This window comes from Equus quagga, chromosome 6 (assembly GCF_021613505.1).
Source record: "Equus quagga isolate Etosha38 chromosome 6, UCLA_HA_Equagga_1.0, whole genome shotgun sequence".
Lineage (NCBI taxonomy): Eukaryota > Metazoa > Chordata > Mammalia > Perissodactyla > Equidae > Equus > Equus quagga.
Window position 1 is genome coordinate 115452403 of NC_060272.1, and position 21288 is coordinate 115473690.

The following is a 21288-nucleotide window of genomic DNA, read 5'->3' on the forward strand; positions in this document are numbered from 1 at the left end:
CCTGGGTTGTTGCAGAATCTCCTCAATACTGCTGGGGAAACATTGCAGGACAAGTTGTGTCTCAATGGGGATCTAGTTGTACAATAAACATTATACATATCATGACACCAAGGGAAATAATTTTTCACTTAGTGGTAGCAGAAAGTCGATGGTCATCTGACAGATGGCCAAGATTCTAAGACTAGAATTAAAGGTATTCATTTGGATTCTGTTGTTTAATAATTGTTTAATAATTTTCAGAGAACCTCTTGAAGAGGTTCAAAGTTCAGTAGAGAAGTCCATCCAAGCTTATTAAAAACGAGCTGTTTGCAGGTCTTGGTACTGTACTTGGTACAGCAAACTTATCAGGCCAAAATGGGAGAGTTTTTCACTAAAGGACTTTTCAGCACTCGTTACTGTAATGGATTTTTGTAGCTTTGTCTCCTAGCATCACAGTCCTGCAACACTGGTCCTACGTCTGGCTCCCATTTTACCCAGGCCATTCTGCCCGCCTCCAATCCTGCATCAGTCATCGAGTTTCATGTCTGTACCTCATGGCATTTGCCACACCTGATCTCAAATAGTATTTCACAGAAACAAATCCACATGTTTTCATTCCTTTTTCATTTTATCTAGGCCCATAAGGATTTTATGTCACCACTTTTACTGAAAAATTCATAGATCTGTTTTCTGGTTATGAAAAGGAAAGATTCCCAACATAGCAATACATAGCTTTATTTCAGTTACTGTGTTTTCTTTTCACTGTCACCTCATAAGTGCTGGCCCTGGTGCTGGCTCCGCTCTGCATAGGGGTCCCTGAGCAGAGTCTTCAGGAGGGTCCTGGACACGATGTGAGGAGGGAATGAGGTTACACAATCCTGATATCAACTTCACGCTACAGGAGTATAAGATGTACACTAAGTACATGCGTTCAGCTTTCAAGGAGGATTTTTTCCCCTAACATTTACTGAGCACTTAATCTATGCTCAATAATTAATTTAATCTTCATAAAAGCTCATGAAGGAGGTACTATCATTATCATCCTAATTTTATGAGTGAGAAAACAAAGCATAGAGTAGTTAAGCGACTTGCCCAGGGTCACTCAGCAGGAAGCAGTTGAGCTAGGACTTGAACCCAGGCAGTGTGGCTCCAAATCCTTGCCTCTCAGGTTCCCCAGAAGACACAAATTCAAAACAGAGATAACAGCTGTTTAACCATTAAGGTGACAAAACAAAGAGGCTGTGGAGCCTGTATTCTTAGCCTCAGTAAGTGAGGAGAAAGCCTTCCATGTTGAATGGTTCAGTCCAGGAACTGAAAACTTGTAGCAGTCCAGTGCCAAAGGCAGCATGAGACAATAGTCAACGAGCCTTGACTGCCCACCTCGTCCTTTCTACCTCAGAGCTCTGATGCTGCCTCCTGGAAGCCCTAATTCCCCATCACACACAAGCTTCCACTTCTCCCTACCCTTCCACTCAATGACACGTCCCACCTCCCTGACCCCCCCAAGCCCTCCCAAAGACATATGTGTCAGTGTCTGCCAACCCACCTATCGAATTGCCACAAAGGAGTGTGAATCTGAGACCTCCAAAGACCTCTTCATTCTGCTTTGCCAAAAGAGTCAAATTTCTCAGAAAACTTTGTGATTTTTTTACCTCACTCTTAGCTCCACCATCTTCATATAATTAGCATGTCCCTTTTCTTCAACTAGAATACCACTGAGAAAGAAATTTGAATCAGTAGATTTGCCCCATATTGTTCAAACTAACTCCCTAAGTTCCAAAGGATCTGGGCCATCAGTCAGCAATGATAACAGGACTATTGACAATGAAAAATGACTCAGTAAATCCAAACTCAGAAAACACATTTCTTGACTTCTCAGTATAATTAGAGGTCAGAGCCACATGTCAATAGGAGGCAAATTTGAAACAAAATGAAATCAATTCTATACCTAATATGAGACTTTTGACCCTACTCACTAAACCAAATATAAACAGTTCAAAAGGAAAAAGATAGTACGTTTTTCTGATATACAAATGACACAGATAAGGTCCTGGAGTTTCTGTCAGTGTTTTTCCTTTTTCACCCAGGAAGATCAATTGGGAAAAACCCTCAATTTTTGGTGGTAAAGAAAAAAAATAAATTTAACCAAGGAGGTGAAACACCTGTATTCCAAAACTACAAGACATTAATGAAAAAAATTGAAGAAGACACAAATAAATGAAAAGCTATTCCATGCTCATACATTGGAAGAATATTGTCAAAATGTCCATACTACCTAAAGCAGTATACATATTCAATGCAATCCCCATCAAAATTCCAACAGTATTTTTCACAGAAATAGAACAAATAACCCTAAAATTTGTATGGAACCACAAAAGACCTCAAATAGCCAAAGCAATCTTGACACAGAAGAACAAAGCTGGAGGTACCATGTTTCTTGATTTCAAACTATATTACAAAGCTATAGTTATTAAAACAGTATGGTATTGGCATAAAAACAGATACATAGATCAATGGAACAGAATAGACAGCTCAGAAATAAACTTACACATAAATGGTCAATTAATTAATGATAAAGGAGCCAAAATTATACAATTAGGAAAAGGTAGTCTCTTCAATAAATGGTGTTGGAGAAAATTGGACAGCCACATGCAAAAGAATGGAATTGGACCACTATCTTACACCGTACACAAAAATCAACTCAAAATGGATTAAAGACTTAAATGTAAGACCCCGAACCACAAAACTCCTAAAAGAAACCATATGTCATAAACTCCTTGATATAGGTCTTGGTGATGATTTTTTAAATCTGATACCAAAAGCAAAGTCAACAAAAGTACAAAAGCAAAAATAAACAAGTGGGACTACATCAAAATAAAAAGCTTCTGCACAGCAAAGGAAACCATCAACAAAATGAAAAGACAACCTACAGAATGAGAGAAAATATTTGCAAATCATATATCTGATAAAGGGCTAATATCCAAAATATATAAAGAACTCATACAACTTACTAGCAAAAAATAAAAAGCAATCCAATTAAAAAATGGGCAGAAGATCTGAATAGACATTTTTCCAAAGAAGATATACAGATGGCCAACAGGTACATGAAAAGATGCTCAACATCAATAATCATCAGGGAAATGCTAATCAAAACCACAATGAGACATCACCTCATACCTGTTAGAATGGCTATTATCAAAAAGACAAAAAATAACAAGTGTTGGTGAGAATGTGGAAAAAACGGAAACTTTGTGCACCATTGTTGGGAAGTAAATTGGTGCAGCCACTATGGGAAGCAGTATGAAAGTTCCCCCAAAAATTAAAAATAGAACTACCATAGGATCCAGCAATTCCACATCTGGGTATTTATCCAAAGAAAATGAAAACTCAAAAAGATACATGCACCCCTATATTCACTGCAGCATTATTTACAATAACCAGCAAATGAAACAACCTAAGTGTCCACTGACAGATGAATGGATAAAGACGATGTGGTGTATGCACACAATGGAGTATTATTCAGCCATAAAAAAGAATGAAATCTTGCCATTTGTGACAACATGGTGGGAACTTGAGGGAATTATGCTAAGAGAAATAAGTCAGACAGAGAAAGACAAATACCATACCCCATAGCATATGATCTCTTTTATATGTGAAATCTGAAAGAAAAAAAAAAGCTCACAGATAAAGAGAACAGATTGGTGGTTGCCAGTGTTTGGGGGTGGGGGTGTGGTGGGAGAAATGAGTGAACTGTTTGTTTTTTTTTTTTAGTTTAAATAAATTGTAGAAAAAAGAAAAAAATAATAGAGTGGGAGAAATGGATGAGGGTGTTCAAAGAGTACAAACTTCTAGTTATAAGATGAATAAGTTCTGGGGAGGTAATGACAGCATAGTGACTATAGTTAACAATGCTGCATTGTATACTTGAAAGTTGCTAAGAGTAGATCTTAAAAGTGCTCACACAAAAGTGGTAATTACGTGAGGTGATGAGTGTGTTAATCTTCTTGTGGTAATTATTTCACAACATATACATATATAAAATCATCATGTTCTATACCTTAAACTTACACAAGGTTATGTGTAAATCATATCTCAATAAAGCTAGAAAAAAAAGGAGAAAAGTAAAAAAACAGTTCAGTATTTTATTTGTGTCCTTTAAATAACAGGGAATATGGATGGCACCAACCTGAAGTGCCTTGACTCGCCTCCTCAAACACGCACAGAGGTGTAAGCCTGACCAGTTTCCATGCTCAGACATCAACTTGTCAGCCTCTATGACTTCCATGAATGAGCTGAATTAATAGGCTATGTGACAGGATTCAAAATCCCCATCTACTGTTATGTACAGTCCTCTGGCTAATTTCTGGAGGCTTTTCAGTGCTTTAGGATCCTTTCTCCTTGTAAGTCCATGGTGTAAAACTCTTGATTGTTCTCTTAATATTAACATTACAAATGGATTTAGGTATCTATACAGACATTGGGAACTTGAGCTTTTGAATAAAAACCCACCAACCAACCAAAAGACAGCAAGAAAATCCAACAATCTCTGAGAAGGAAAAACCTGAGGGTGACATAGCTGCTCGTGATCTCTTCAATCTTAAAGACCAAGGCCATTTCTCAGATTAAAACTCTGGGAAGAAATGAACATGTTCCACCGGCAAAATGATAGGAAGCATTAACATGATAAAAGTGACGTGTTTTGTAGATTCTGGCTCATAATGTTAAAGCTAATAAAGATTAGAACTACTTCTTATTCCTAAGGAATTGGAATTTCTCAGTGCTTTAAAGAAATACAAGAATCCATACATTTCTCTTTCTTTGCTGCTAGGGATATTGCCATTGTTATTATTGCCTAACAATCAAATGAAAAGGCAGAAGATGTTTAAAATTTCTTAAAGCAAGTAGCATCCCCATGTGACATTCTATTCTTCCTGAGGTAGTGTGGATGGGACAGGATTCCGTGTGGATGTGACACCAAGAGGAGTGACTGCCTCCCGAGTATGGGATATGTTAGCTGTGCTGGAGAGCAAAAAGTACATTTTCTTTCTTTAATTAATTTAATTATAAAATAATATGTGCTTATACAGTAGTATATAAGGTGAAAATGAAAGATCCTCCTCTGAAGAAGGGGTAGCATTATTCCAGATATTTTTCTAGGCATATAGATATGTGAATATATATCTAAAAAACAGAATGCTACCTATTCAGACTTCTAAACATCAGCACCATCCACACAATGGAATTGCTCTAAAAGAATTTTTTGAGATGATTATCATTTAAACTGTCATGCCAAGTAATAATCAGAGAGTAATTTTTTGTGGTGTGTGGCATATAGTGGGAATACACTGGTTGGTTGCCATAGAGATTCATTGGGTCAGATGTTGTGAAGTGAGGTTGGGGTCATATGGTGATTCATGAGTTAGGCTGTTTGGAGGTTATTTATCTGTTGCAGCAATAATAACATTTAAGGCACTGAATTGGAATGGTGCAAATATATTCCATATCCCATTCTTTTTTTTTTTTTTTAAGGAAGATTAGCCATGAGCTAACATGTGTGCCCATCTTCCTCTATTTCATATGTGGGGTACCTGCCACAGCATGGCTTCATAAGCAGTGCATAGGTCCACGCCCAGGATCTGGTGAACCTGGGCTGCCAAATAGGAGAGTGCCAACTTAACTGCTATGCCCCCAGCTGGCCCCTCCATATCCCATTCTTAATCCATAACCCACATAATAGAAAGTAAAACCAAGGGGATGCATTGCGTTCTTTAACTTAGATTAGTTAATCTGGTCATATTGCAGACATATTGGCAAAAGATAAGTCTACCGTATTTGTAATCCTGGTGTTGGCTGAAATCTTCCAGGCCCACAAGATCTAGGTCAAGGACTCGAAACCCCTGATTTCATGCTGTGAGAAAGTCTAATGCCCTCCCCAAGATTTCTGTGTATTTTCACAACACGGGGTGGCTAGTATGTTACCAAAGCCAATAGGGCTTCTGTTTCAATACCTGCTGTTTCTGTTCTGCATCTTTGACTCAGATGGACAACTTGATCGCTTCTTGGATTTACACCCACACCGCCACACCCCCTCACACACATACCTTCATACACACACACGTGTTCACACGAAGAAATAGTGACTTTACTCATGATTTGAGGTTTATGGAACAGAGTTACCACCAGGAGGTACATGGCAAATAATTTAAAATCACTCATTAACTCTGTTCACTCATTATTTCTGTTCTTAAAAGTACTTTCATCCATCTTGAACCACGGAAGTGTCTCCATTGCTTTTCCATTAGATGCTGCCAGCCTCCCACCAATTCTCTCTTCTTTTTCTCCCCTCCCTCCTTCAAATATGTGGAACAAGTTAGACTTCCTCACTTCTTTCTGCAAAATCTGCATCTTCAAACCCATTAAAGTACTGAGCAGAATCATTTAACCGGGTCTACCCTAAAGAGACCTTGTGACAATAAAAAGGAAAGAAAATGTCACACTTATATTTAGATCATTTTGGTATTGTATGTTTTACAAGAGGGGATCATTGTTCGGCAATTTGCTTTTTTTTTTAATCTCTCATCAGCATGAGAGATTAAAAAATCATAAATAACATTTCATGTCACTTAAATCAACCTTATGGGTAGTATTCCATAGTATGTTATATTTAGGAATTCTTTCTGTCAATATATATTTTAGCTTTCCCCCTGATTTTTTACTATTATAATGATGCAATAAACATTCTTGTACATGATATTTTCACATTTGTATGAGTGGATTACTGTAGGAAAAGTCCTAGAAGTAGAATTACAGGTTAAGAGATAAGCATGTTTAAAATTTTGATAGACTCTCTTAAACTGTTCACAAAATAGCACGTGTATCCATTCCCGTCAACAGGGTGCACGTTCACAGGGGATATTTTTAAAGCCTCTTATAACAATTTTAAATAGTCACTGGCATATTACATCATCCTTGCAGATGCTAAATGGTTAGGATTAGACCAAGAAGTGATTTCTAAACATTGCCACCTTAAACCCACTGCAAACCTATATCACAGGAAAAAATGGTAGGAAATAAAACAGAATAGGGATCAAAATCCTTGACCTAATGAATGAAAAGAGAATCTAGGTGTGGTCAGAGTTTGAGTAGGTTACTAATCTTAGACATATTGACGTTGAATCTTGGAGGAAACGTGCAGACAGGCACCCTACGCCGTGATTACAGGAGGCCCGCCATGGTGGATAAGGCTTCAGCAAGTAGTGGTGGACTCGCCCTCCTCTTCTCCTTTTTATGGGAATCAGCTTCACGGTACTGAAACTCATACTTGCAGATTTCAGAAAGGAAGACTCTATTGAGGCAGAGTTGTGGGAGTAGCACGAGGGCCCCTCTCCCATCTTTAGGGATGAATATGCTGGGCCTTTGACCATTCTTTCTGACAACCTGTCCAAACTGCTGACACTTAACCACGGGAGCCACAACCTGCTTCCTCCATGAGGCAGTGTGTTGCACGCATTGGCAAAGCTTCTAGGGTAAAATGTTACCACTGAATGCTATTCTGGAAATGGAAACAAGAGATCTGATATCTGGCTCAGACGCAGCCCCTCACTGACGTTTTGTCCTTAGGTCACCTCTCAATGGTTCGTTTTCTTCACCTGTGAAACAGCCTCTGTCACACCTCGTGTATCTTCCGGGCGAAGATCACATGAGATCAGACATATGAACGCAGCTTGTAGCACAAACTGGATTTTAAATGTAAGGCTTTGTTAGTAAAAGAGGTTCTTCTACAGCTCTTTGTAAACACCATGGCAAAACAGACAAACCAACACGATTGTCAACAAGTCGAAAGAAAAGAAATCTGGACTAGAGAGTGGTGGTGGTGGTTGCACAATCCTGTGAATATACTGGAAACGACTGATTAAAAAAAAGAAAGAAAAAGAGAGACACCTTTCTAAACTGGAAAGACAACAAATGTACTTCTTTGGAGTACGTTTTATATGGCAGGCCTTCTTCAGTTTTTTAGATATGGTGCCTCAATTTCATCTTCCCTGTAACCTGAGATGTAGAAATTATTACCCAGATTTTTTAGGAAAATGAGAGAGAGTTTCAATACCTTGCCCAAAGTCACAAGGCAATCGATTACCTTGGCCAGGATTTGAATGTAACTTCTTGATTCCTAAACCTGAGCCCTTTCAACTGTCCCATGCTGCTTCTAGACCCAGTCAGAAGCTCAGAGCAAGCACAGGAATCATTGACGACATCAGACCTATGTAGTCAGTCTTCCCTCAAGAGACTCTATGTGGAGGAAGTTGAGAGTTCTCCTTATGTCAACCCTCAAAAGTTAAGTGAAGTGTTCCTAACCTGAGAAGGACAGTCCACTATGTGTCTAGCGTTTATACATTCATTGCAACCTTCCTGGGTCTATTTGCATTTTTAGTCCAAATCCCTGTTTTGGGTTAATGAGCCCCACAAGTTCCCCAGCCAAACATTTACTGGCTTCCAGCTTAACATAAGCTTATATCTAATCAGTGTAGACGTTGAAACAAGTTCCATGCTGGCAAATTCCCAAAGCAAAAGGAGGTAAATGAGAACAACATGACTGAGACAAACAAGGGAACCACCATGGGGGAACACTTTAATCAACACTTAGAGAAACATGGCTGCCTCCTGCTGAGATGGAAATACATCTGTCTGGTAGATGTCCTGGTGCCTTTAACCATACCTTCTTCCTCCAGTCCAAAGTCTTTCTGCCTTTCTCACCACTCCCACTGGAGATCATTTTATAAAAAGAAGAGTTGAGAAAACTCAGATCCAGGTTTTTGAGTTAATTTTTGAAAAATAAAGGATAGTAGCAGTCACTGTTAGTGCCTTACCCTTGACCCCTTGGATTCTCACTGTAAACCCCATGACAGTAAGCAAAATCCCTGATTTTGTCAGACTGAGGATCATGACAGACCTGAATGCAAGGCAAGTAGGGAGCACCAGAGAGCTAACCCAATAACTGCTCTCATCCAGAAGCTGATCTCATCCAATGACTGAGTTGGTGGATAACTAACCTAATGGGCAAATAGCCAAAGACTGAGTTGATGTATATCACTAAGTAGCTCACTAAGTATATCACTAAGTAACTCAGAGACATGCTCTACCCGGTCTCTGGGGTTCTCAAGCTCTAGACAACTGGTATGATAAGGTAACCTTTATTGGCATCCTTCTCTTCTCTGACTCATTTCCCCACTCCTCTCCCACTGTTTCCTGGGATTGCCTCCCTGCAGTCTACTTGCATCAGGATCTTTGTCTCAGAGTCTCCTTCAGGAAAAACCCAAACCAGACAAGGGTGACACACACTGTGGATGAAGAAGGGAATGGTAATTAAGAAAATAAGATTAAGCTTTCTCTTTATTCCTCCTGTTGACTTTGGATTTCTTTCATCCCTTCAGAAATTTTCCTCTATCAACTAATCTCCTAAGGTCCCAAGGCTTTGCCGGCCATCTGTAAATTAAGTGGTTCCCCCTCCATGGCCACGACTATAGATAGACATTAGCATTCACTAGGTCTCTCTTTACCTGAAAAGTTAAACATGGCAACACGTAGAATGTTAGAATTGGGCAAGTAGGAAGCTGAGAACTATGGGGGTTCTGTGTCTGGCAATGAGACTCACCCAAGGTAGGAATCATGCTCTTTGGTCCTCAACACCTGGTGCTGTGCAGGGTTAGTTCCTCTGCCTCGTTGGTTCTTGCACAGTCTTTGTCCTCACACCATTCCCTGCATGGGCACCATTTTCACCTTTGGTTTTCCCTCAGGTACCAGTCTGGCTAAATTACTCCCAAACCACCTTACAGTTTTCTACCCCCAATGACCTCATCGTCATCTTCTAACTAAGAGTTGGAATGTTGGGACAAACCCAAAAGAAAATAACCACTAGACCTTCCTGAAGTGCCATGTTCTAGGAGACCACTCCTTTCTCCCACAAATGACTTTTTTTGGTCACCGAGCTGAATAAATTCTTCCTAGTTTATGTATCTCACTTCTGCTAAATTTCTTTGCCTGTCTCAGAAATAGCTCCTCTGTTTCTTCCCTTTCGAACAAATCCCTGCCAAATGCAGTGCCATGGCCAAGGGCATAGTTAGCTATGAAATCATCCTATCTCTGCCCCAACCCCATTCAGATGGCACTGGGGCGGAGGGAGTATAATGCTCAACCCTCTCCCCCTCAGCCTCCCGTCCTCCTTCTGGGGTGCTGCCAGCTTCCTTCACTAATTCACATTTGCAGGAACCCTCCCACAATCAATGCACTGTTCTTGGGAAGATGAATTGGGAGTGGACAGTTTGGACGTTATTTAGGTTCTTCTTTGATTATATAGAAGAACACAAAGCAAAGGACACTTGGGAAGAGTGATACAAGGCATTACTCAAGTGTGTCAATCTGTGCAAAGCCTTGAAGGGCTTCACTGTTTACCTAAACTGCTACGGCCCCCTCCCAGTTATTACAGGGAACGCTCTTTATCAATATTTAAATATGCTATTTCCCTCAAGTGAACCACAACAGCCTCATTTAAAGTTATTTTATTATGATGAACAGATATTTGGACCATTTAAAACTCTACTTGCTGTACAAACAACTCCAATAATGCCTCAGTTTAGCATGTAAATACATATTTAAACAATTTAAAAACACATTGACTACGTAATTTGTATTTGTTACAGCTCAAAAGAAAAGACTTTTTATTTAGTGTGCCAAATAATGTGGATTTGGATGCCTTCTGAGGGGATGCATTATTCATGTGGAAGAGAAACAAAATCAATAAATGAAAATTCAAATAAAAAGAAAACCCATTATGATACTGCACTCAGACAATGATCATCTTGTGCATTATTTACTCAAGGAAAAGACACAGGAAAATGGCCCTTTTGGAACCAGGCTGTGGACTGAATCAGAAACTCCTGCTTAGACTGGTTGAAAATAAACAGAATTGCACGTTTCTACAATTCTCTTCAGTTTCTTTTTGTTTGTGACTGTAAAGGTATTTAAACATTCAACAAAATATGTTTGGGAGATTATTATGAATTACTATATTCTATTGTTATTATGTCACTTATTTCATTGCTACAGATGATATGGAATACATTAAGGTCATGAACAAGGTTCTGAGGAAAGTCATCTCTCTGCTGATAGAGAGTACCGGTCAAGTGTGTTTATGTTGTGGGGGAGAACAAAAAGGGGTATTGATTCTGGCACATCTCAAGAAGTTTCCTTAATTTTCACATAGGCATCAATAGTGGTAGGAGGTCAGGCATCCTGGGTCAAATATTGCCCATGACACCACTACTAGTTCTCTAATTTTTATCATTAACTTCTTTAAGTCCTGGTTTGTCACCTGTAAAATGGGGGTTTAGTGGTAGTACTTACCTCATAAGGTTATTGCGGAGATTAAAGGAAACACTTAACCCAGCACCTGGTACAGGGAAGTTACCCAATCAATGTCAGCAACAGGAATATTGAAGTGTAGCACCGCCTTTCATCATAGGCAGCAGAGTGGCAAAGCGTATGGCCGCCCTACATCAGCAACAATGGGTCTGTGCACTTCGGTTTCTTCCTGAAGAATATTATTTCAGACTCTGCTGCCTGTTTCTTATCGAACATGAGAAATACCCTTCATGGAACATTGCCTGAAAATAGTCTACATTTTATCATTAGCTCAAGACAGATCACCAAAAAGCTACAACTGATAAAATTTATAGAACTGACATTATCGAATACATCCTGTTGAATAACATTTCAGGCCATCAGTTTACATTGAAGTGTGAAAAGGAAATCATTCTAGGGAAATCAATATTTGTCATATGATGCCTTGGGATGCTACACACTTTATTACATGGTTTCCCCTCTTTTGAAGATCCTTTAGTACCTAAGATTAGGAAAATGCTTTATTTATTAATTCATTCAAAACTTGTATCTTGCTCACAGTTTTCTTGGGCACTGTTCTGGGTGCTAAAAATAAAATAGTAAACAAGAGACAAAAATCCCTGCCCTGAGTAATGGAGTTTACCTTCTAACTCCTTGGCAACTGGTTTATTACTATCTTATGGATACTGCAACTCTTATAACTGACTTGGTTCAACTCTTTGTTTTGGCTTCTAGCAAGTTCAGACCAAATGACACAGGTCCTCATAGCACACAACCTTGTGTGCTAACTTTACTCCAATTTTCTTGCCTATTTCTTTATTATTGTGCTGCAAAATGTGTGTTTCCATAAGCAACCTCCACACCTTTTGCGTGAAACAAAGTTAAGAATTGATAAATTCATCAAGGAAATGAATAAACAAATACAACATGCAAACATAGGTGTGTGTGGATTCAAATAACTGTAAGTTAAATCTACCTACAGCTTGAAAGGCCATCTAATTTTACTACCCATTACCCCCACCTCCCGCCTCAGGGCAATAAAGCACTGTACTTCATTCATTAATTTAACAGATGATCGTTGACCATCTGCAATATGCCAGACTCCATTCGAAGTACAGGAATTAATAGCTAACAAGACAGATGAAGTCAATGCTCTCTGGGAGCCGGTTTCTGTGTGGAGGCCTCCAAGAGACTTGTCCAATATTCAAAGACCTTTATGGAAGGGATGTTACAAGTTCATTCCATGGCCGGTTCTTGGGTTAAAAGCCCCTCACTGTTTAGTGCTTATATTTGATGTAAATTCTCAGGTTGCAGGTAAGGGCCAATTTACCTTGTTTTGTCCCGAGAGGAGATTCAAATTTTTAAGGCATGTGTGGAGCACATTGCTATGGACTGAATGTTTGTGTCCCCCACCAAATTCGTGTGTTGAAACCCTAATCCCCAGTGTGATGATACTTGAAGGTGGGGCCTTTTGGAGGTAATTAGGGTTAGATGAGGTCATGAGGGTGAGGTCCTCATGATGGGATTAGTACCCTTATAAAAAGAGGAAGAGACAGGAGATCTCTTTCTCTGTTCAGGCATCAAGTTAGGCCCTGTGAGGACATAAGCAGGAGGAGGGCCCTCACCAAGAACCAACTGTGTTGGTACCCTGATCTCAGACTTCCAGCCTCCAGAACTGTGAGAAATAAGTATCTGCTGTTTAACCACCTCTTCTGTTGTTTGTTACAGCAACCCTAAGAAACTAAGACACATATGATTCAGCAGAGATGAGCTGTACCTGTCTTCACTGATTAAGCCATACAAAATCACCCAAAGAATTGTGTTAATAGTTGTGTTGGCATCTCTTTATTCAATAGCTACTGTGAGTCTACTAAGTTCCAGACACTGCCAGGAGCTGGGATGTAGTGATGACTAATAAACATGATCTTCAGCCTCACAGTTTAATCAGACATACAGACAGATAGGTAATTAGGAAACAGTTCCCTAAGTCCAGAGGAAGAAAGGGGCAGAGTATTATGGGTACACATAAGAAGCACATGACGTGGGGTGTCAGCCAAGATCTTCCAAAGGCAGCAACATCTAAACTGAAATCTTAAAGATCAGTAAGAGTAATCCAGGTAGAGTGCGTGTATGAGTGTGAAGAAAGAGGGAATGCCTTCAAGAAATAGGGAAGAATTAATGGAAAGGGAGACTTGGAGGTTAAGGAGGCAAAGCTCCTTAGAAACATCAAAAGCAGTAAAACATGTTTGGGGAATGAGGAGGGGGGACGTCTTGGGACCGAACTCTCAGGAGCAGCAATGGCTAACATATAGGGGCGGGGGGCAGTCAATGCCATCACCAGTCAGTGGCCCAGAGGCAGGAGAAAACCCAGGAGGCTTCATTTTCATGGAGGTTTAGGCAAGAGGCTGTTCCAAAAGGGGAGAGTGGTGGCCTGGGTCAAGAGCTCAAAGTAAGGAGGGAGAAGTGCCCAGGGATTAAGCAAAAATGGAAAGGAAGTAGCTGACCAACATGTGGACAGCAGTTTGAATGACCTTGTGAAAAGAGATGTCATCGCTCCTGCTCCCACTACCTTGCTGACCCTGATGAGAGGGAATCTGACCAGGTGTCAGGCCTTCTCCGGATGAGAACTTCTGTGTTCAGAACTGAAGAAGGTATGTAGTATGTATGCATATAAGTACACACACACACACACACACACGCACGCAAACTTATGTATGTGCAGGGTAGACCAAAAAATATTAACAGTGATTTGCTCTGCATGGCAGGTTTATCTGGGTGGTGAGATAATATGCAATTTTTGTCTACATCTTTATCTTTTTCTCTATTTTATATGTTTCCTACATTGACCATCTACTATTTTTATAATTTAAAAAATGACAATTTTTGAAATTGATTTATGCAGGGGATGCATGGCAGGTAAGTCTGCAAAGCTGGGTTGCTTTATCGATGAACTAAAACCAAAGTGCAGCTTTATTTTCATGTCAGCGTATCCAAACGCCTTTTTCTGTCTTTCTTTTCTTCCCTTCCTAACCAGTGATGTTTCACAGGCTTAGATACTAGGGAGGGTTTTGTCTGAATAAGACAAACCAGTTTTATGAGGCTGAAAGAGGTCTTCAATTTCGGGTAATTATTGCACTGAAAATTTGCCTTGGATTCAGATGAGCTTTGATCACATACAAATACTGCCTTTTCATTGCCTTTCTTCCCTTTATTCAGAGCAGCAATTTTAAAAAATAAATTAAGGTAACCTTTGCCTTGCAGAGTTTCAGCCAAAATTGCTAAAAGGGCAGAAAACTCAAAATGATCAGTTTGCATTATGGTTACCCTTTTTCAATTAGAATATTTAGAGAAAGTAAGTGTCTGGCAGAGAGATGCACTTTTCAGAGCTCATGGAAAGAAATCGCTTGTTAAAATGTAAGACTTGTGGGGAATAAAGTGGTCTTGCACTCAGATTGCAGAAGATGAGTGGTTAGGACACTGCTGACGTCAGCAGCCTCAGTGCTTGGTGCCCAGCACCTCCCCCGCCCTCTCCCCCTCCCCGAGGTCCTTAGCAAACCCTCAGAGGGATGACAACTGGGTGATTCCAACTGCAAAAGAGGAAATCAAAGAACTTAAGTCCCTTGCTGGAACCCATCAGACATGTTATTAAAAAGGAAACCAGAATTCTTCCTTCCTTCCTTCCTTCCTTCTCCACCCCACACACCTCCCACGGCTAACTCAGCAGCCAGCACCATGGCTTTCCAAGCTAACCATTAGTTCCTGCAAAACTTCCGCCAAGCAAGTACTCTTAGACTGGATTAAGAAATATATTCAGCTTTTTGATTCACTTATCTTCTGTCTCCTTCAACCACAGAATAAATGATTTTATGAAGAGTTTTTAAACACCACAAAGAAAATCAGGATACGTATTTATATATGACCGGTGATCACATTTGTATAAACTGATGGATGCCCCATGGTTGCCTCTGACTGGGGTTGTGTCAGTGGAACACTGTTGAGAAGCCAAAAATAATTAAAAGCAATTGTGGTCTTTAAACGTGTTTCATAAAGAATGTTCAGGAATGTATGTACAGATGCTGTGTGTGTCACCTAGATTGCCCCCTCCTGGCCGGAAAGACTCATTCTTCCAGCATCCAGGAATGTTACCCTTGGCTATAGGGACTGCCCCGCCCAAGGTTATGCCCCAATTCCTTGAGATATTCTTCCAATGGCTGGTCCATGCTGCCATACAAACATCTAACTGCCTTGTCTCAGTTTGGGACAATTCTGAAGGGACACTCCAGTTCCAGAGTTCCCCTGGGGATCACCTGAGGCCTTTGTGGAGACTGCATCATAGTTCAACTTTTCCCTCTTCCTGATCCTGTTTCCCATACGCCCTCACAGGTGCGCTTCCAAGTTCACCCCCAATAAAATTCCTGCAGGCAAATCTCCATTGAAGAATCTGTTTCTTAAAGGATTCAACTTACTATAGTATGGTAGATTGTACTACTATTTGCAAACATAAGGCTTTCCCTCTCTGTGGGAGTACCATACCTCACACTCATTGATGTCAGGCTGGGCTATGTCAATTACTTCGGCACAGAAATGTGAGAAGCGATACATACCGCTTACGAGCAGAAGCTTTAAGAGCCAACAAGTGGTTCTACCATCTTTATTTTCCTTCTGCGTGTCGTGACTGGAGCATATAGGACCGGTCCTTCATACTGGGTCCAGCATTAAAGCGTATATAGAGCTGAGTCAGAGGTGGCCCGCAACTGACATGTAACACGAATGAAAATTAATGCTGCTATAGGCCACTGAGATTTGGGATTCTTTGACACTGCAGCATAGCAGTCTAAGTGGGGTGATGTGAAGGGATCCAAATTATAACCTGAAAGGATACTGTTAAAAATTCCCTTTCTCCATTCTTTTCAGTCTCAATAGCTCTATGACTTAGCACCTCTCCTTGAAACTTCTCTTTCCAGAGCTGAATTTCAACCACCTACCAAAATGTAACTTCATCTCTCTTAATCCCTCTGAGCAAAACAAGGTTAAGAAATGAGGAAGAAAACTCTGAACCTCCTTAGATGTTAGGGCGAAAGGGTGAGTGGAGGGGCAAAGGGAGAGGCCTAGCACCACGAGATGGAACTCCCTCAGCAGACTGTGGTAGAAGGGAGCAAGGGGTGGAAAAGAGTGCAAACCCTTCAAATTGAATATCTTTCCATTCACCCTTCTTACATCTGCAAGACGGTGGGGGGAGACTATCCCAAGAAAGATGACCAGCATGACCACGACCCAAAGGTTAGCAATATTTGAGTGGAGGAATTATGGGAAGATTATTTCTTCCATTTGATTTTCTATAACTGTAAAAGTATTTTTAACGAATACGTATCCTTCCATGACTCGAAGAAATCAAATACTTTTAAAAGAAAAATGTACCCCTGAGCCAGGCAACTGCTGCTAACCATCCCAACCCATCTCCCTGTGCCACCGAATGGGGGTCTGGAGGGAGGCTCAGATGACGGGGCCAGAGCTGGAGGGAGAGGTTCTTAATCCAGGAATCAAAGGATATATCCAGCCAGGAAGAGGGATCAGAGTGTAAAGTGCCAGGCAGTGTGGAAGAGCACGATGTGCCAGGACAACAACAACCATTCTGGGGCAGACAATGTGGGCAAGAGGAGGGATGCTAGAAGCCAAGATGAGAGAAAGTCCATGACATGAAGAAGTCACAGTGGCAGGCGGAGGCCTCTCACGAGTCTACAGCCAATCCATTGCCTTGTGGCATTCTCAAGGCACTGACAGCTTTCTGTATGTGAAAGGCACAAAATCCTGGTGGGATAATCTAGAAGTTTCTCCTTACCTTTGGAAATTGCTCCTTGAGTTTTTTTCTGTTCTCCTGACACTGGCCAGAAGTTTAATAATTAATCTGAAGACCCAATGTTTTTTTTTTTTAATCCAAAGATGATAGTGAGATGTGACTTCTACTTGCCCTACAAAATTTACATCCATTTTTTTTTCCATGAAGGATACACAAAACATCAAAATAATGATGATGAAGAGATAAATTAATGATGATTTTGTTTCTGAATCCATGTTCTAGGAATTGTTCATCCCACTGAATAGTGTCTCAGAGTCTCATGCATTGCTATGGCACTTCACAGTTTACAAGGCTTTTCCAAATTCATTGTTGACGGCCCCGTCCAGTTGATTCTGACTCCTAGTGACCCCGTGTACAGCACAACGGAACCCTGCCTGGTCTTTTTGTGCCATCCTCTCACCTTCCAGCGCTATATCAGACAATGCTCCACTGCTATTCATAGAGTTTTCACAGCCCATTTTTTTTGGAAATGGGTGGCCAGGTCCTTCTTCCTAGTCTGTCTTAGTCTGGAAGCTCCACTGAAACCTGTCCACCATGGGGGACCCTGCTGGTATTTGAAATCCCAGTGGCTTAGCTTTCAGCATCACAGCAACATGCAGCTGCCACACTATGACAGCCAACAGATGGGTAGTGTGGTTCCCTGACCAGAAAACAAACCCTGGCCGTGGAGGCGAGTGCACCGAATCTTAATCACTAGAACACCTTCAAGTTCATGACCACAGTAAAATTATTCCTGTGAACAATGTTGAGAGAGAGGCCTTGCTCGGTCCATTTTATGGGTAAAGGGACTGAAGGCTGCAACATGAAAGGAGGTATGTCCTCTCTGGAAATGCTTTGAACCTGGTTAGTTCTGAGTTTAAATCGTGACCCTGGTACTTAAGCTGGATAAACTAGTTAATCTCTTTGAACCTCATATTCCTAATGTTTGACAAGGGATGATGCATATGCCTCACAGGGCGACGTAAACATTTCAGTGAGGTTTCAGCCCGTTGCAGCCATGGAGGGATTGTTCTTACTGTTCAAGGGGCAGAGCCCGGGGTTGAACGAATTTGGTTCCTCTTACAAAAGCAGAGCTCTCTCTCCTTCGTTACAACACAGATGCGTCCACAAGGATGGGGTGGAGGGCCATTCGGGACCTCATTTGTTAAGTCTCTTAGAAATTTGGCCTGGCTCCTATTCTCAAGGTTTGTATTTTTCTTCCATATTTCAGGAGATATTGTCATTATTTCAATATAAATTGTCACACCACATTATCTGAGTGGTAGGGTTATAGATTTTGTTTTCTAGTTTTTGGCTTACCGGGAATAAACATTGATAATTGCGGCAGAAACATTTTTTTGCTTGATAGACATGATTTCACAGATTTTTAGAAAGGAAAAAGCCTTTTTCTATGTAACTCTATCATTAGCTATTTTAAAAGGGGAAAATCCTTGAATGTACTCCATTGTTAAATTCTCCCACAATAGCATAACCTTAATGCTTAAATCATTTATTTCAAGGCTGTATTAGATTATGAAATAACCACCCTGGGGGGGAGATGTCATAACTCCTCTATCTTCATCTCAGTGTGCAACACTGAGAACACTTTGTGCTCCTACTCAACTCAAAGTAGGTATCTGTAAGTGTTTCTTGAATGAATATTGAACCTTGAATGAAAATAAGGCTCAAAGGACCCTTTGGAGGACCAGGATGTGCTTTAGCATGTGTGGCACAAATTTAAAAATATGAAAGCCTTTCTTTAATCTCCATGTGGGGCTGTTTTCCTTCCTGTTCCCTCATTACTATTCCCCTGTAGGTAAAAGTTGTTTCACAATATGGGGAAGGTCTTTTGAGGCAAAAGGATTATTATTTATTTTTCATTAATTAAAGTGGCAGAATCAGAGGGGACTGGCTTTTCCTTTGAAGTAGATCAGTTCTTTTAAGTTAGATCAGATTTCACATCAATTCAAGCCGCCATCACTGAGTGTACTTGTGGAAATACACCTCTTCTTTAAAATTGTTGAAGGGTTCGGCTGATGAGAGAATTTCTTAGGGGAGGAGATTTTCTGGTTTGCCTTTTATTTTAAGAGTTCCTGGTGGGATGTTGGAGTGCAACTCACCTTTGCAGTCCTCCACTCATTAGGCAAAGATATTTCTCCATGTTTAAATTCATCCAAAAAACAAAACAATAAGAATAACAACAATCCCTTCCCTCGTGGAAGGAGTTTGTATTTAAGATAATAAATAGCACTCTCATATTTGACTCAACATTATCAAAGTTCATATGAGGAAATGTTGAACGTTCTTGGGTTAACTGTCAATTTCTTGTTTTCATTTTTGGCTCTTTTATCATACGACATGTCAAAGACAAACATTACATTTTAATTTTCCACTGGCATTATGGAGGCATGAAAGGGTCTTTTAATTGCCGCTGTGTGCAGAGGTCCTTCTGAGCCTGGACTGGCTTCCTCAGAGCTCTTTCCTATTTGGCAGGCTAGGGGATCAGGCTCTTTTCACATTAAGAATGTTACTAAAATGGAATGCTATAAAACTGGCAAAGCAGCCATTCCTAAAGCCTAGTTCCATGGTTCTGACTCCTGTTACGGTTATCAAGTTTTCTGCTTCTGCTTTTATTTCTGAAAGAGACACTCAACACATCCATTCCTTCCTACTCAATGATTTTACCTTAGCAAAAGCTATATGGACCCAAAGACTACCTGGGTCCTTTCCTCTGGCTATAAACCCTTATTGTAGAAGAAGAGGCTATTTCGTGGCTTCTCCTGAGTGTACCTCTGAGGTCCTTCAGACTGGCCATTCCCAGTTGCCCTGTTGCTACCCTGCCCAAGGAGTGACCCTCTGTGGGCCTTTCCCAGCCCCTGCACTCACTAACTCACGGAACCCTCTTTAAAGTCATTGCAACAACAGTACTGCTGTGCTTTGTTTTCTCTTTTTAAACCTGCCTGTGGCTTTTAAATTTTTGAAAAGCCATTTGTCTGATTCCAAACACCTTCTTCTTAAATCTCCAGTGAGAAAAACATGAAAAATCTTCAGATTGCATTGATGTAGTACCTTTTAGTGCTGTTTGTGATACCTGCAAAATGATCTGCTACTGGTTTTCTTTCTCTTCACAGCAGTCCTGTTGACATCCATCTTCCACCTTCCCATGCAATAAAACACTGGAGAGAAAGCTGTGGTCCAAGGAAGGTTGTTATTGCAAGTCGACGGTATCCACAGCTCATGGGAAACAAATCACAGGGCAAACGATGCCATGCTTGTGGTTCTGGGAGATCCCAGAGGCGGCCTGCTGAGGTTGAGCTGAAGGGAAAGTCAAACTCATCTCATACATCCCAAACGTATCTACAGGGATTCCAGGACCAGCAGCGATATCAGTGTTTCTGCCAACATCACAGCAGTAATAGATCGAGAAGAGAAATGAACTCTGTGTGTCTGTGAGACAGAGAACTAGAGACTAATTTTAATTGCTGGACTATTTGGACTGGTCCAATGCCTAATTTCCTAAATTCTTCACTAAAGACTGCTTGTCTTTTGAGGGTAAAGCAAACCATTCCAAGCATCGGCTGGGAGCTGAGATGAAGCTGTACATTCTCTCAGGTTTCCAGGTGCAGTATAATTATGAATAAAAAGGTCTGATTGAACTAAGGTGACCCTAATTATCTTTATTAAAAACACAGATGGGGAGGCAACAGAAGCTAGTGTAGAAGAAAAGCCTGTCATTAGACAGAACTATGTTTAAAGATAAACTAAGAGCCTGGAAAATTCCATTACGGGTGTATTTCCCTGTATTTAATTTTTTCACAGATTGAGTATCTTAAATCTCTTCTGCTCTAATCCACAAATTATTATGGTGTGGTTAAGGCTCGAGGACCAACTAGAGTCTATGTTCTACATCTTCCACTTTCTAATTGTGGAATATTGGACAAGTTATTTAAACTTTCTAAGCCTCACTCTCTTCATCTGTATAATGGGAATAATAAAAGCTATGTGGTAGGGCTGTTGTGAGACTTTAGAAAGACAATGCATCTAAAGTGCTTAGCTCAGGGCTTGGTGAGAAACAA

General features: G+C 40.5%; 1 protein-coding gene across 1 annotated transcript in view; it reads left to right on the top strand.

Moving 5' to 3' along the window:
- The window catches only part of LOC124240971 (collagen alpha-1(I) chain-like), a 165805-nt gene extending 144955 nt beyond the window's left edge, over positions 1–20850 (top strand). Inside the window, exon 5 of the mRNA XM_046664355.1 lies at positions 20344–20850. The gene's annotated coding sequence lies outside the window, so the exon portion shown is untranslated. The remainder of the gene's footprint in view (positions 1–20343) is intronic.
- Positions 20851–21288: the final 438 nt, after the last annotated feature.